At 35.8% G+C, this 16,146-nt stretch overlaps 1 protein-coding gene across 1 annotated transcript in view; it reads left to right on the plus strand.

Annotated features, from left to right (window-relative positions):
- Positions 1-2,601: 2,601 nt before the first annotated feature.
- The window catches only part of LOC149080034 (uncharacterized), a 68,223-nt gene continuing 54,678 nt past the window's right edge, over positions 2,602-16,146 (plus strand). Inside the window, exon 1 of the mRNA XM_089238976.1 lies at positions 2,602-2,680. The gene's annotated coding sequence lies outside the window, so the exon portion shown is untranslated. The remainder of the gene's footprint in view (positions 2,681-16,146) is intronic.

A 16,146-nucleotide genomic window follows, 5' to 3' on the forward strand; every position in this document is an offset into this window, starting at 1 on the left:
GGACAGTAATCTTTGGTGGGCGGCAAATTTTAGAAGGAACAAAAATCTCCGTTATAAAATCATCGACTTTTACAGTATAGGAATTGGAAAAAATATGTTTCTCTCCTCCATATCCTAACAAATACTAATACAACCCGTTCCAGCCTACTCTTTGCTTCAGCTATCAAAGAAGTCATGCAAATGCAAGCGATTTGTATAACTCTATATTGCATCACAAAGCTAGGTCAAGGTAATCATATAGTTTATTGATTTAAAAACTTCATTAGGAAAAAAATGTAAAAAGAAATATATATATATATATATATATATATATATATAAAAGATTAATGCATCTAAAAATAGTGTAAATCTTTTATTTCGATATTACGGGGCTAATATTGATATCACTAAAATCTATACAGGGAGCATAGGAAAATAAATCTATCCTGGAATAACCCGCGATCCGTTGATCCTAGTTTGTCCAATTTCAAAAAGTGCCCAAATAACGTGTAGTCCTCAGAGGTCATTCATATTGCAAGAGGTTGTATAGTTATTAAAATAAAAAAAAATATATTTTCATTTGGTCTTCCTGTTCTAAAAACCCAATTAGAAAGTTGGTGCTCTGTCTCTCCTGATTTTAAAAAAATTAAATGTTTCTAAGTGCAATATTCGCTTAGATATTTGAATTCGAAAAACGCTGGAAATGAAGGAAAGAACAGAATATGAAGTGTAAAATGAGCCTGTCCGTTAGTTTAAGCGATTCTTTCCTTTATTTTCGCGATTTTTGAATTCAAATAAGCGAATATTGTATTTAAAAACATGGAATTCTTTTTGTTGGGCTTTCATTAGAGAAAGGACAACAACTTTCTAATTGGGTTTTTTAGGACAGAGTGACCAAATAAAAAGTTAATTTTTTATTTTATTTTAATAATTATATAGCCCGTTGTAATATGAATGCCGTGCCTGAGGTCTGCGTATTATTTGGGTACTTTTTCCATTTATATGCTTCTAGGATCAATGGTTCGCGAGTTATTCCAGTATAAAGGGACTTTTCTATGCACCCTGTGTACAGGGTGTCCTGCAAGTGCTAATGCAGCAGCCTTTATCTCATCAACCGTCCGTTGTAGAGATATGATTCCAATTTAAAAAATGCTCAAAGGCGTTTAAAAATTACCCTGTGCCAGTTTTGAGAGTGAAAATACAGTGTGTCACAAAATAAAAAATTTAAATTTTTATACGGCTCCTTGTCCTCTAACTTCCAATTAGAAAGTTGTGGCTCTATATCTCCCGGGGGCAACAGAAAAAATTCCATGTTTCCAAGTGCAATATTCGCTAAGATATTTTTGAATTCAAAAATCGGAGAAAAGTTATGAAAGAGCAGCAAAAACTAACGGACACAACACTCCTTTCCCTCATTTATGCTGCGCTTTCCCAACTTTTCTCCGATCTTTTAATTCGAATATCTCAGCGAATATTGCCCTAGGAACTTGGAGTTTTTTTGTTGGCCCCCAGGAGAGGCAGGGCAGCTCTACTTTCTGATTGGAAGTTAGAGGACAGAGGGATGGTATGAAAATTTAGATTTTTTTATTTGGTTACACACTGTATTTTCATTCTCAGAAATGGTACAGGGTAATCGAACGCCTTTTGAGCATTTTTTTAATTGAATCTGTACCTCTACGACGGACGGGTGATTAAATAAAGGCCGCATTAGCGCTTACAGGACATCCTGTATGATGGATACTGTACCCCTTATCAAAGATTCACTGTACCTCAATATGTAGTTTCGAATTAAAAACATAGTTAACAAGAAACAGCCCTATTTCTTTCACATAAGAATAAAAATAATTTCAGATTTAAGTTTTTTTTTTGTATTCTGATAATTATTTTTTGACACGAAAAATTACTATTCCTTTCTAACGCTCAACATTTTGTTTCAGAAACAAATTCATAAAAAAAATTAATTCATGATATGCTCTTGAAGCTATCATGTGGTGCCACTACAAAAGTCTTTTTTTCCCAGTATATATGGAAAGAAATATTTTACATATAAAATAACATTCATAGTTAAAAAACCGTTAAAACTTTTCTGCCACTATATATTCAGCACACCAAATTAGTCAACAACGGTCTACAGTCATACAATCATTCTACACATAAAAGAATGACGAATGTTTCACTCATTTCAAATCAGGAATGTATTCCCAGGTCATGTTTATCACATGTCACTTGTTGCTTGCAAGTTAAAAAGAAAAAAAAAAATTATGGACGTTACAGTAGGGGACGACTCGAAAGTCGTTATTCACGGCGATTGCTTTGCATATCCGCATTTCCTCTACGTACTTGGTGAGAATCTGTGCCTGGTCATTTTTATTTCGGATAAATTGTCACGTGGAACCATTGTGGTGGAATGTGACCGTGTCTAGCCATGTTGACTGTGTTGCACATGATTTCAGGATATCTATATACGGGGGTAGAAATTGTTATCCCTATTTACCAAGTCCGTCTAGAGTTGCATCAACTAAGAACACGTGACTGGTCGCTTGTAGCAAGAGATAGTTTTCCCAGGTGGCGTTGTACCTGGTAGTGCCAGTGAGTATAAATTCCAACTTCTTTCCATTAGCTGTCCACTTCTCTTGAGAAGCTAGTGCGAGGTTCTGCTGCGAGTTACGAGCATTTTCTGGTAAAGACTCAAGCTTGAAAGGTAAGTTTGAAAATTCTCAATCGCTGAAAATATCGTATTCGAGTTGCGACACTTCATTTGAAGCATATTTTTATTGTTGCCCCTCATGCATTTTCAGCCCCCCATCGCCTTATGCCCCCTTTTAAATTTTGACTGTTGAGAGCGAGAAATACACATTATATTACATTTTGCGGGTTAGTAGCAGTTAGATTATCGGGGTCGTATTTAACCATGGCTAAATTCTATTATTTACTTGTTTCCACCGTTTTTAAGGTCCTAGTTTTCTTGCTATATATATAATAGAATGATCAAGTTTTAAATGTATATCTCCAGTTCGGCTAGAGCTTTTGTAGTGTATGTGTTTTCTATTAATTTTTAAACTTGTATATATTTAGAATTTTATTCCCCCACTCAACCATTTTTATCTAAACCGACGAAAGACAGCGATGAGTGGACCAATTATATTTTTTTGACACATACAATTGTATCATTTTAACTTCATTTTGTGATGGTATGATCGTATTTTATGTACTGAATCTGACTGGGACCGAAACTTTGAAGACAATTCCGCGTCGAGGAAAAATACGACACCGCCCCACCTGGGATTCGAACCCAGGCCTTGTCAGTTAAAGACCGGTGTTCTAACCACAGGGCTGTCAGGTGGTGCGAAATGACGACGAATTCTTTTATTTAATGTTTCGATGCAATATGGCATATTTTATTGGTGATATATATAACAGACCACTTCAATTAAAATAAAATTCGATGTTTAATACTTTAAATTTGCATATATGTTACAGTCCAAGTCTGAAGTCTAGCGTCTTTGTGAAGTGCCGGCCCCTTCACGAAGAGGCTAGATTTATTTTCCTTGACTACCTTGCTCTTTATTTTGAGCTATTGTGATTATCATATAATTGCAGTACATTTTTGACTCGAAACACGAAAATCTATACATTCGGTGAAATGTGTTTGCTACTGTTAAAAATTATTGTTCAATTTCATCACTACGATTATGTTACACCTTCGAATAATAAGATTCCGAGACCGGTTATCGTAAACGCTGCCATACCCAAGCCGGGACTTGAACTCAGACCTTTTGAACAGTAGGCTACTGCACTAACCGCACGACCGCCAGGTAACGGGAAACTGAATAGAATATTTTTCACGTGTATCACTACTAGCATGTGGGTGCCACGGCTAAAAAAAGAAGAGTAAATTTTATGCGAATCCTATGAGACCTCGTTTTTCATTTAAAGGATCATATTACATTTTGAATATACCGATATGTTTCCCAAAACGATTCCTCATTGAGATCATGTACAACTTCAGGAGTTCTTTCTTCTTTCCCGAAGCTCGAGTAAAACCGTGAAAACACAGTTATACAGTATATCTTTAGGCCCTGATTTAAAAAAAAACTATCCGAAATCTCCCCAAATTTCTTGCAACGAACCTTCTAAGAAATGCAGTATGAATAGAGTCACAAATTGGGTCCTTGACGTGTCATAAAATCTTATTGTTCATAAAATGTGTCTCAATGCACCCTTTTAGTTAAAATAATGTTAGTCAATATAAATGATAGGTCTTACAACTTCATATGTACGGGGTGTTCCATAAGTCTGTAAAGGATTCATAAATTCGTAAAAATTAAAGGAATGAATGTATTTGTGAAGCGGTTGGCGAAAACATTGTTTTAACGGAGCCTTCGCCGTTAAAGATTGTATTGGTAAAGATGAAAAAATGGTTAATATTTCATGTCGATTGAGTAAAATCCTCTCTATCATTTTATGGAATTCTTTGAAGAAACTGTGTTTATTTGTATTCAGGAAAATGTTTAAAATCATGTTTAAATTTTTTTTGTGTCCATCACCCACCACACAGGGGTCATGTTCCCCCTCCCAAGATGATCAAAAATGAAAAATATTTTTAAATATTTTCGTAAAAAATTTAAAATCCTTTATATCTTTCATGGTATTTTAATCAATATAGTCAACCCTCAGATTACGAACGCCACGGTTTTGCGTATAATTCGGTTTACAAACTTGTCTTGGTTTACGAACATGAAAATCGGAAAGGTTAGACCAAATCCGGAAGCAACAATAGTGAAATTGAGAAGTCTATGGCCCCATAGTGATTTTTTTAAGTTGTTTTCTCCAAATACGACTCCTATGCAGACCATAGATCAGCATGTCTCACTTCAGACTTTGTGAGAAGGGGTTTACATCAAAGAACTTTTTCAGAGATGTTTTGCAAAATCTCCGTCACAGAATCAACTAACTGCTGAAAACTTCACTTTAATGTCCTACATTGGTACTTATAGATAAAGTTTGGCAGCAGGGCCGTAGCCAGAAATTTATTTCACATTTATTTCTAAAACCATAGACATTTCAGGGTGGGGAGGGGTAAAGTGGTAAAATAATAGACTCATGAAAGGATGACGTCACTCTCCGCAATCCATAAAAAGGTTTTTAACAACTGGCTGTTGTGAAGACGAATTTCTGGAAAGAGAGAATATTTTACTGATTCATTTCCCGTAAAAGCAGTTGAATTTTCTCTTTCCAGAAATTCATCTTCGCAACAGCCAGCTGTTAAAAACCTTTGTAATAAACTCATGCATACTTGCTACGGCCTTGCTTGGCAGCAAGTGACTTACATAACCATGAATTGGGTTTGAAAGGTATTGTGGACAGATGATTTGCAGGCAGAAATTTCGAAAGCTTTGACATTGAGATTAATACAGCGAAGTCTCCCTAAACGGATACTTTCCGTTAGCGGACAAAATCTTCGGTTCCAAGTGTGTCCGTTATCGTGAGGTTCTACTGTAGATAAAATTGAGACTATAAATAGACATTGATCTGTGGTTCTGCCCGTTATCTCGTAAGGTTGGGATTGTTACTCTCTAGGGAGAAATGTTTTCAGTGTCAGTTTAATGATTTCAAATTGTTTTATGTTATGCACTTGAGCGTGAAAGAGTGTTGTAAAAATTGACACTAGAAATCTTCGGGTTCCCAGGAACGAATTAATTCATTCATTTTACATTGATTCCTATGGGAAAAAGTATTTCGAGTTGCGAACAATTCGATTTACGAACAGACTTCAGGAATAAACTTTAAGTTCGTAAATCGAGGATTGACTGTGTTTCTGTTACTTTTAATGCTTCTTGAATATGTTGGCTATCCAAAATTTCTCTGTGAAAAATTCCTTGTGCGCTTCCCTTCCGAAACCTTTTGTGGCCTTCCACAAGTCGATCCTGCGTGTCCCCCTGAGTAGTATTTTTTCTTTAAGCTGGGTTTTCCTAGTAGCAGGTTTTCTGCCCAGCGTGAGGGTGGAGGAGTGGTTAAAAACTTGAAATTCAGGTTTTTCAACCCATCTCCAACCCTCCACGCGGTGCAGAAAACCTTCTCTTACGGAAACCCGGCTTCAGCGAGGTGAGTTCAACAAAATTTCTCAAAAATTTTCCCTTTCTTCATCCTTACTTGGGAAGTAGATATTGCATTTGATGGTATATCAACATGAACGTCAAACATACAGCTCTTGTTTAAATATTGGTAGTATGATTGAAGTCTAATTCTGAAACAGTTTGTTCTATAGCTCAGTGTTTTCCAAAGTAGGCAATATCGTCTCATAGAGGGAGGAATGAAATGGTTCCGGGGGGGGGGGCGGTACAAGCTACAGATATAGCATAGGATGTGTTAGCTTTAGTTGGGGCGATGAGAAAAAAAATTTCGGAAGAAAGGGGTGATGGAACAAAAAGTTTGGGAAACTCTATTCTAGATTAACAATTTTTAATCAAGGTTAAACAATGCTTTATTCCATATTGCATAACTTTTTTACACAAATTATATTATGTAGCATATTTTTTCTGTTTATCACTTTTGGTCTAATTATTTTCAACAGAGTTTCTACAATTCTCTTCCGCTTATTTGTGTCCGTTAAAAACTGCTTTATTTTTGCAGTGTTTCTTTAGAAAGCTAAAAGGCAACCACTCGAAACACTCTATGTTGGTTTCACGTATTCTTCGCAACTACAAATGACCATAAGTTTTCTTCTTTGACATTGATATTTAGGTTTTACATTGAAGATGAATTGAATATTGTCCCTTACTAAACGATACTGGTATCTGCTTGTCGAAGCAGTTGATTGACGGTGTATTAATAACTCATGGTCCATCCTATCCATCCTGTTGAAAATTTTGAACACTTCGATCACATCCCCCAACACAAGCGTTCCAAAAATAAAAGCATATTCAAGAAATCGAGTCTTTTTTCATAGCTCAAGCCTTGTGCCAACAACAGCACACGTAGCTCTTCTCTGCACCCCTAACCAATTCCATGTCCCTGTGTAGGTATGGTCTCCCAAAACCTTACGACATACTCCAGCCCAGGACGAACTAAACCTCGGAAAAGCTGCAGAATGAATTTAGGAGAACTCGAAGAGACCTTTTTGAAAATGAAACCGAACATTCTATTCGTTTTTTTTTCCAGAAAACCTAAGCCACTCGTCAATGAGAATTCCCAAATGGGTGGTCCTAGTTACATCCGAGACAGTAATACGGTTTTACTCGTAAGTGAAACGTGGGTTGTTTGAACCAAAATGAGCAACCATGGACTTATCCACGTTAAAGGTCATGCTCCATTCATTAGCCCATGCTGCAATCATATTCAAGTTCGTCTGGAGCATCTCCCTATCGCTTGGATTCGTAACTACATCAATTAGCTTCCCGTCATCTGCTAGTTTGCTGACGATTCCGTCGATACCCTGATCGAGTTTATCGATAAAAAGTGAAAAAGTATGGGCCCAAGAGCACTTCCTTGAGGAACTCCACTATTCACATCTATCCAACCGGAAAATTCCCCATTTACTATAACCCGTTTTCACCTATCTCTTAACCACGATTCTATCCAATTCAACAAGTTGCCCCAACCATAGTCTCATGTAAACGGTTCAAGAGTTTACCATACTGGACCAGATCGAATGCCTTCTGGAGATCAATATGAACAAAATCGACGTTTTGGTCTTTTCCCAAAGCCTTACTCACGTGATCATAGAAGCACAGGAGGTTGGTTATACATGACTTCCCCTTCCTGAAAACTTGCTGGTTTTCCGACAACACGTTATTCCCGTCTTTCCACTTCACCAATTGCCTTTGGATGATAATTTCCAGAATGCTTGAGAGGGAGCTCATCAATATCTGGAAGATAATTCGACACTGTTTCTCTCCTGGCCTTTTTAAATATCTAAACCACATTAGCTAGCTTCCAATCCACTGGGACGATACCCTTAGCAACACTACTCCTGTTATTCTATGCAACTGGCCTCAATAGTTCATAAGCACATTCCCTAACGACCCTAGGATAAATATCATCTGTTCCTGGTGCTTTGCTTGCAAATAAATTTTTTAGAAATTTTGGGACTTCCACATCATTCACTTGAATATCGTTGAAGACTTCGTCACCCCATGACACACCTGCACTTTGGATATCACCTTCCCTATTAAAAACCGATGAAAAATAAGTCATTGAAAGCACCACACATGTCTACATTGTCCTCTACTCTAAATTATACTATCGAGAGGGAGGCCATCTGTCCCCTTACATCCATTGTTGACATACTTGAAAAATGATTTTTGGTCAGCCCCAATGTTATCTGCCAACCTAGATTCAACTGCTGAATTCCCTGAATGCCATTTTCTTTTCAAGATAAAAATTACGTACTTTTTCCGTGAAACAGAGGCGTTCGACAAACAAACGCACTTTTTACGAACAAAGGGTATGACATCATACAAAGCAGAGGACAGCTTCGCCCTAAATTCTTTCCATGGATGTACCACACCAACTAATACCAACCGGTCTTTGAAAACTCCCGCTAACCTTTCTCTAAAAAGGTGAAAGTTGGTTCTTTGAAAAGTTATTTGAAAACAAGAAACCATTCTTCTGTTATCAGCTGTACCTGAAGAAAAGTTACAGGGAAAACTAACGACATGATAACCACTAGAGGAAAAATCGTCCCACACCAAAACATGTTCAACAAGATCCGCGTAACTAGTGAGAACTAAATCCAAAATAGAAGTACTCCTAGTGGCTTCTAATACCTACTGATACAAAAAATGACCTAGCACAAACTTTAGAAAGCCTTTTTCACATTGGTCTTTAGCCGATAGGTTCTCCCAATCGATGTTCGGGTAATTGAAATCTCCTAGTTTAGCAACCGTTTTATATTTACGCATGTACGAATTTTCCTCATGAAGTTTGGAAATGTAGATCGGATCCTTATTCGGTGGATTATAACAAACTCCTACCATAAGCTTATGATGCTTTTTGTTTTCAAACTCAAGCATGTAGTTTCAATATCACTACTCTGTATCTTACATTCTCAAGCCTGCAAACATGATTTCACTTAAAAATCAAGACTCCACCTCCTTTCCTACCAGATTTATTTTTGAAAAGTATCGTATCCTGGGATTTGCAAGAATGATTCATCCCCATCGTTTGCCCAAGATTCGCCTTCTGTAATGTCTATAAGGTCTAGGCCCTCCACAGCTATTATATATTCTAAAAATGTTTTCTTATTACCCAAGCTCCTGGCGTTTATTAGCATCACATTTTAATTTGCCATGTCATTTAGTGTCAATCGAGAAGCCATTCAAGTCTGAGGTGGGTAATTTCCCGCCAATACTGTTATTATTATCATTAACTAACCCACATTCCCGGCTACCATGGTCTGGGAGTAAAAAACCTGACCTAAACCTATCGTTAACCTTCTAGGCCCCCTCTTATTCAGGTGAATCACATTCCAACGAAGCCTCTCAGTGAAACCAGGAAGCCCAATAAATGTGACTCCAATGGCAAGAAGGACAATGCAAATGTCCTTCAGGCCTGAGTTGAAATACTCTCCTGTTCCTAAATGCCCTACTACCCGTTGACAGTACTGGAATCACTGCCACATCTGAACCCCCACTGCCGAGTGGATAATATTAAGTCCTGGTACTCTGATAGAGAGACACTAATATTCGGTCCTACCCACATGATTACCCCCCCCCCCCAAGAGAGCTTTCGCTAATGAAACACCTCGAACGTTGCTTCTTCGCCTCGAACGAATTTTCCCCCAGCAAGACAACAGCACTCGAAACAACGAACACTCCCACATAACCAGTTTCCTAACCATAGAATCCTCGATAATTACATCCTCTATCACTATTATCCTCTGCCTCATCCTCTCATTCCCCCCTCGAAACTGTCGTTGTTCATTGTTTCTTCGAAAGACAGGTGGCTCCGTTATACCCAGGCACTCCGAAACCTTAACTCTCTCGCGGACGCTTCGACCTCGAGCCCTCTCTGAATAACCCTTACACTTGAAATTATTAGCTACTATTCCCCTAGATTAGGGAAACTTCCCGTCGCAAGCCCTACGCAACACTAATCGAGGTCGAGGCATACTAATAATAATGCTAAATCTAGATAAGACAAAATATAACTATACTTGAAAAATAGAAGAATGAGAAACGTTCACAGGAAATTAAAATAACCTAAAAAACATCACAATGCAAATTATACGTAAAAGATTATGCGAAAAAATAAAGCAAAATAAAATGCTCAACACACTTTATCACGAAGAAGAAATATATATGGTGGTAATAACACAAATCCCATTTTGAAAAGATGTAAAAAAAGCATAAATTTGATGGCCCGTAATAATAATGCTGCCTCTCGACTTGAAGATATTTTTTTTCTTTGGTCCGCAGAATATCGTTATATCGAGGTTTCACAGCATGTTACAGCCGAATTCCAAAATCTGTTCCTTCCGCAAAGTGGGCTAGACTAGACTTCGGTCATTCGACGTAACATAAACACGGTGATTCCATAATTCCCCCTTGCCGCATTTTACTAGTGAACCTTTGATTCTAGAGGCATACTTCCAATTAGAAAAAGTATCCAAATAACGTGTAGAACTCAGATGAGTCATTGATATTTACGAGGGGTTGTGTAGTTATCAAAATATAAAATGAATTTTTTATACGGACACCCCGTCCTGAAAAACCCAATTAGAAAGTTATTGTCCTGTTTCTCCTGAGGCCAACAAAAAATGCCACGTTTCTAAATGCAATATTCACTGAGATATTTAATTCGAAAAGTTACTGAAAATGTTGGAATGAACAGCATAAACTAACGAACAATGCTTCTTTAAGCATACTTCTTTGGTAAAGAAGCATTGTCCGTTAGTAATGCTGTTCTTTCCCACTTTTCAGTGATTTTTTGAATTCAAACATCTCAGTGAATATTGCATTTAGAAACGTGGCATTTTTTGTTGGCCTCAGGAGTGACATGACAATAACTTTCTAATTGGGTTTTTGAAGAGAAGGTATCCGTATAAAAAGATAATTTTTATATTTTAATAGCTATATAACTCCTTGCAATATATGAATAACGTATCTGAGTACTACACGTTATTTGGATACTTTTTCTTATTGGAAGTATGGCTCAAAGATCAACGGTTCACCAGTAAAATGCGGAAATATGGAATCACCCTGCATATTTATATACGCAGTGGGATTCATAGTGAAGTATACAGTTTCATAAATTGTCAGGTGAGGATCTCTTTTGGATAGCTTAATGCTTTGGTTGTTGCTACAGTTGCAGAACGACAGAGGCAACTTCATTTTCTGATTGGACTAGAAATAGCGTTGCACAGAGTTTCGAATTCTGTTTTGCTCAATTCGAGGATGCTAAACGCGTTCTCCACTGCAGACGCAGCCATTTTGACTGACTAGTTACGTGACACGTACTATAACCTACGTCACTTCTTTCAGTAGCGGACCATAAACTTTATGAATTCATCCACCTAGAGCCCCTAGAAAATATCTTTAAAGATGACTTACATTCACCTACCGCAGTGTTTTTCAAAGTGTGCATCGCGGCTCCTAGGGGTGCCACCAACCCTTGTTAGGGGCATCACGGTGAGCTGGAGCTATCGATGTGTGTCCCTATATTTATGCTTTGAAGTGGTTCTTTTGTGAAGGCGTAATATCTACTAAACTATTCTGGGGAGCCACCACATATAAACCATGATTAGGGTAAGGGAGTCGCGGGTGACAAAAGTTTGAGAACCACTGACCTGACCTGACGGATAGCGATTGTGGTACACGTCTTCAACTGTAACTGTTTTACAGCATCCGGAAACTATACTTCACTATGAATCACCCTGTATTATTTTATTTTACATTTGTTTCATTCTTGAGTAGACGAAAACTTCCCAGCTGATTGAAAGAATTCCAAAGGTCATATTATGTACGAGTTCTATCTGTATCCATAACTATGACGAAATTTCAATTTGAGTGTGTAACAGTGTTTTTTGAAACCCGTCAAGGGTCAGTGATCCATTTTATTTTAGCGGATGCTTGCTATTCGCCACGAACGGTTAAAAGCATTGCGTGCCAGTGGATCCCGAGGGCAACTATTTTTTGGAATCTCACTGTCACCGTTGATGATGCCGAGAGGATCCATGATACGTTGTATACAGCGATGCAATACGCACCGGAACAGGATTTAATTAAGTCACGGACTCTCCGTTACAGTATTCATCCCCCCCCCCCCAATTGTTTTATTTTTATTGTTACATTACTGTCTGTTCATTTTGCTGCGGTGATTCACACTCAATGTTGTTTCCAAGTGCATTATATTATCAGTTAAATCACACATTTGTAGTGTGAAGATCTCCTACTAAGCTCTAAAAGCGTTTTTTGGTTTTATTTCATAATTTCAGCTTATTACTGTGGCTCTCAACTTATAACCTCGCATAACTCTACTTTAGCGAATAAATAAATAGATAAATTACCTCTATGTTCTCAACGTTTTCATACTCGAGCATTCATTTTTTGGAATTTTCAAAATGTTTGTGCATTTTTAATACTCAAAAAAGGAATTAAAAACATCATAAATGTCATCAAATCTTTATTTTTTCAGAATGTTTTTCAAATTTTTTTGTGAAGAAATAATTCATTTCATTCATTTCTTCAGCCAAGACGTGATGCAGGGTATATTCATCTTCACATAAAATTTTTCCAGAATTTCTTTTTTTTTTTTTTAAATTTTTTAATTCAATTTTTTTTTTTTTAATGTTAGAAGAATGATAACAATACATTAGGTTAGTGAAAACCACCAAGGAGACACCAAGGTCCCATACTGGTTGTTACAATGAAGTTAATTCAATAACATTTCAATTATCATACAGTGTAAAATAGTCACTATTTACTGATTTTTGAGATTGAAAACAAAAAATCATGAAAAAAACATCAAAATAGGAAGGGGGGTTGGGGGGGGGGAAATTTGGTTACACACAAACACATATAATACATAAAATACAAATATATATAAATAATGCAATAATGCAACGGTCACAGGGGGGTGCTTTAGTGATCATAAAAAAAAACTATAAATCAACATATGATTATGTATGAATTAGACTGGCAGAGCAGAGTTGACAGCATGGTTATTTTAATGAATAATTCGACAGCTGGAGGTGAAAAGACAGTAATACACACACAACAGGGAGTGATTGAGATTCCGTGGATGAAATCAGAAATAATTTTCAATATTGAAAATTTGTAGCATGTGTTTTTTGAGGTTTTTTCTGAAAATTGAAAATGAGGGGGACTGTATGAGATCATTTGGAAGGCTATTAAAAAATTTAGGAATGAGAAAGCTAAAATGTTTTTTGAGGATAGTTTTATGAACTAAAGGCATTGAGTAAATAAAATTGTGTCTATTAGATGTTCTTGACGAGTTCAGAGGTAAAGAGAATTGGTTTTTTTTAATTATAAGTATGGATCGGTAAAAGTATAGATGTCTTAAAGGAAGGATGTTCAATTGAAGAAAAAGTTCATTTGTTGGAGTGATGTAATTGCTTGCCAAAATTCTAATAACTTTTTTTTGTAAAGAAATAATGGGTGCAATATTGGTGACATAATCACTTCCCCAGAGTGGCAGACCATAAAGTAAGTGTGAATGAAACATTGAATAATAATAGGTTAACAAGAAAGATCGGTTTACATATGGTTTCAGGTTGAAGAATTTGTATAAAATGAAACGAAGTTTTGATTTTAAATGATTACAATGAGATATCCATTTTAGATTTTGATCAATATAAATACCTAGATATTTTATAGAGGATATTTGTTTTATACGTTGACAGTCACATGAATTATTACTGGTACAATTTGGTTCATGGAAAATTATGTCATAGTCAATATGTGGAATATTGCGTAAGGAAAAGTTGATAAATTTACTTTTGGAAATATTGATATGAAGATCATTAGCAATAAACCAATTACGAACTGTTAACAGATCGGTATTTATATTGTTGATAAGTGTTGGGTAGGCATCTCCTGAATAAAGAATTACAGTATCATCTGCAAACGTGATGATTTTACCATTGATATTTAAATTACATAGATCATTGATAAAAATTATAAATAATAATGGTCCTAAATTAGATCCTTGTGGGACTCCTTTGATTATCTTCATGACCTTACTTAAACAATTATTGCATTTAACTTTTTGAGTTCTATTAGTGAGATAAGAATGGATAAAATTAAAAGTATTTCTAATTCCATAGGAGTAAAATTTTGAGAGCAAGATTTCATGATTCACGCTATCAAATGCTTTTCTTATGTCCAGAAAGATACCTATTGTTTTTCTAGATTGGCCAATATTCTTGTAGACATATTCAGAAAAGTTTAAAAGAGCAGATTCAGTATTTCTATTTGGTAGAAAACCATGTTGGTTATTGGAGAAGAAATTATTGTTATTTAAAAAAGAATAAATCCTAGTTTTAATAAGTGTTTCAATTATTTTCGAGGTAGGTGACAATATTGAGATGGGCCTATAGTTGCTGAGGTTATTCTGATTACCATTTTTAAAAATAGGAATAACTATGGCTGATTTGAGTGATTCAGGAAATTCACCCCTTTCAATGCAATTATTAATTAGGTCAGCCAGTAGTTGATACATACATTCAGGAAAGCTCTTTAGAATTTTAGTAGTCAAGGTATCATAACAAGATGCAGTGTCTTTAAGAGATTTTGCTATTTTGTAGACTTCAGTTCCATCTGTGGGGGCCAGAAAAATTGATTTGTCACTGCGAGGAATATACTGCTCAAAATTTCCGTATTCGTGGGTTTGTTGTGTAGTATTTATGAAATGGTTATTAAAATCATTAGTCAGTACATGCAAATTAGTTTCCGAAGGCAGAGTGTAGTTTTTTTTATCATATCCAAGTATTTTGTTAATTAGTTTCCAACGTTCGGATGATGTAGAGCAATTCGAAAAACAAGTAGAGTAATAATTTTTTTTTGTCGCTCTAATTTGTTTTTTGAGATATGTTGCGACGTTTTTGTAAGCATTCTTGACTATTATGTCAAATGGGTATTTTTTTGTTTTCAAAAAAAGTTTTTGTTTAATCTTGGTTAAGTCAACTATGTCAGAGGTAATCCAAGGTTTATTTTTTTTCATTTTGCGGTTTGATCTGAAAGTATGATGTATGATTGTTAATTATGGTTTCAAGTTTAACCATGAATTCATCAAAAACCAATCCTGGATTTTCATTTGTAAAAACAAAGTTATAATGTTGAAGATAGGTTGCGATTCCAGATAAGTCAATTTTTTTAAAGCATTTCCTGTCAGTACCATCAGTTCTTGGATTAATCAATAAAAACTTGAGTTTACATGAAATTGGATAATGATCGGTCAAATCTGTAGTAAATATAGATGAAGAAATTTCCTTGATTCTAAATGAGTTACGAATAAAAATATGATCAATACAGGAGTTAGAGAGAGGTCTTGTTATTTTGAAAATTAAAGGGGTAAATCCATGACTGGATAACATGTCCTGATAATCTGAGTGGGTACCAGAATCAGTTTTAAGGATGTCAATATTTATATCACCAATTAGTAAAACATCTCTATATTTGATATTTTTAAAAAGTGAATCAAGTACTTCAAAACATTGAGTTTGCGGGAATGAATGTGATCTGTACAAGCTGAAGATGGTAAATTTTAATGTAGGCTCTTGAATAACTATCAATTCTCCTGTTTGCATTACTATAGAATCAAGTTCGAAAAACTGAAGGGATTTTTTTGTATAAACGAAAATTCCGCCTGAACTATTATAATCTCTGCATCTCGTAAATAAATTATAATTTGGCAATCTATAGTGATCAACCTCATCCTCAAAAACCCAAACCTCAGACAATACAAGAATATCAATATAATCCATAGATTCATTCAATATGACCATCAGCTGGTCAAAATTTGCTCTTATGCTACGAATGTTGAAGTGAACAATGTTAATATCATAAAATTTATCATAATCATGCATATTTTGGGTATGAAGAAAATTAATGAACTCCTCCAGAGTGCCAAGATCAGAGAATTTTATGCTAGATATTCCAAGAAAATGTAGTTTTATATATAATAACTAGCAGCACCCCGGAGGAA

This window comes from Pholcus phalangioides, unplaced genomic scaffold, assembly GCF_987345545.1.
Source record: "Pholcus phalangioides strain wild (caught in Gottingen) unplaced genomic scaffold, Ppha-v1.0 ptg000011l_1, whole genome shotgun sequence".
NCBI classification, from domain to species: Eukaryota; Metazoa; Arthropoda; class Arachnida; order Araneae; family Pholcidae; genus Pholcus; species Pholcus phalangioides.